Source organism: Ambystoma mexicanum, chromosome 5p (genome assembly GCF_040938575.1).
Source record: "Ambystoma mexicanum isolate Mex_15411 chromosome 5p, UKY_AmexF1_1, whole genome shotgun sequence".
NCBI classification, from domain to species: domain Eukaryota; kingdom Metazoa; phylum Chordata; class Amphibia; order Caudata; family Ambystomatidae; genus Ambystoma; species Ambystoma mexicanum.
In genome coordinates, this window is record NC_090930.1 from 1,107,682,937 (window position 1) to 1,107,684,687 (window position 1,751).

At 44.1% G+C, this 1,751-nt stretch overlaps 1 long non-coding RNA gene across 1 annotated transcript; it reads right to left on the bottom strand.

Annotated features, from left to right (window-relative positions):
• Positions 1 to 874: 874 nt before the first annotated feature.
• On the bottom strand, positions 875 to 1,435 carry LOC138481749 (uncharacterized). The gene is made up of 2 exons (XR_011274378.1): positions 1,272 to 1,435; positions 875 to 1,184 (listed from the first exon to the last, which is right to left on the bottom strand). It is a non-coding gene; the product is annotated as an uncharacterized lncRNA (long non-coding RNA).
• Positions 1,436 to 1,751: the final 316 nt, after the last annotated feature.

Sequence of the window (1,751 nt, forward strand, 5' to 3'; positions counted from 1 at the left end):
CCTTCGCTACCTTGCCCTCTCCGTCTTCCTCTTTTGCCCCCCCACCCCTCGGGCTCCTTCTACACCTCTGCAGGGCATACCTCTGATTTGTAACCCCCCAAAAGTCTTTCAAGGTTGGCTCAGCTGTCAAACACTCCTCTGACATATGCCGCCTCCTGGAAGAAGTTGATCTCAATGTCCTCGGTCTCACCAAGACATGGTTCACGGCCAGCTCTGTCATGAGCTTTGACACTGTCCTCCCTGATGGCTACAAGATCATCTCTGCACCCAGATCCAACCGTTCCGGGGGGGGGTGTAGCCTTGATCTTCCCTAAGTGGATTCCTGCCTCTGCCATTCCTATGCAGGCCTGCTCATCTTTCAAATGCCTTGTCTGCAGGCTCTCTCTTTCTCCTGGCCACTCTCTTAACGTGGCTACTATCTATCGGCCACCTAGTCAGATCACCTCATTCTTCTCTTAGTGGGCGGACCTCTCCACCTCCCTCCTGGCCTCAACCACTCAACTCCTCCTTCTTGGAGACTTTAACATCCACCTGGATGCTTCCTGTCCCTCCTCAGACTCTTTTGTGACCCCTGTGACTCTCTCTCTCTTTCTATTCTCCCCTCTGGCCTGACTCACTTTGCTGGGCACACTCTGGATGTTCTGATCTCCTCGGACCTCCCCCTCCCTATCCCACTCACCCCCCTCTCTACTGGAGTGATAACTTTCTCCTTTCTTATGTAAATCCAACAGATTGTCCACAAGATTGTGGAACTCTCCCGTCCCCTGCACACCCTTTATACTGTAGAAACAGTCAATATTTCTATACAATGGTAATATTCAGTTTCTTTCAGAAAAAAGAAGAAATTAATGAGAGAAGCTAATTCATGACACTATTATAATAAAACAGAATGATGGGGACCATCGGTTTTAATTGAATTTTAAATTAATTGTTATAGATATGAATTTCAATTCATTCATCATCCAGTCTTTGTAAACATAATAACATAAATGTGTTCATTTTGAGGTTACATTCAATATTATAATACAAGGGCATACAAGGTACTCATCACACTTTCTATACAATAGGCTTTTCACATGGTATATCCACAGAAAGTAATGATGAATATTTTCTCGACGCGTTTCGGGGTGTCCCCTTCTTCAGGAATTGATAGCCCTCTTCATTGCCGTTAATCTTTGTTTCGTCTATAATGTATGATACAATGATCAAATTTTAGATTCTCACTGATAACTGTCATTTAACTCTTGGGAGAAATTTTTAATAATAATCACCTGGATGTTCAATGTGGAATATCCTAACTGGATTTATTATCAATAGCAATATCAGCCCAATAATGGTTATTCAACCTGTAGATGTGATAAAAAGACAATAGGGAAAGCTCAATTAAAAACGGGATCTTAATTCATGAAGGAAAATCTAGTCATGTAATATCTAAGAAAAAATATTAACTTTCTCCTTTCTTCCCATCTCTCCCTCTCTACCCTCAGGCCAACCCAACACCAGCACTGCCACCTACCTTCTCAGTCATCCGACCCATGAAGCGTGTGTCAATTGAGGCTTTCACCACCACTTTCTCTCCACATCCTCCTGCTCTGGCTGACTCACATCCTGACACAGCCCTTCCCATGCTCCACTCTTCTATCTCTGATACTCTTGATGTTCTTGCCACTGTCATGAGGATCCGTTTGAAGCCCAAAGCCAAGTGCAACTCCTGGTATGAGTCTGACCTCGTCACCCTTAAACGCAAGTGC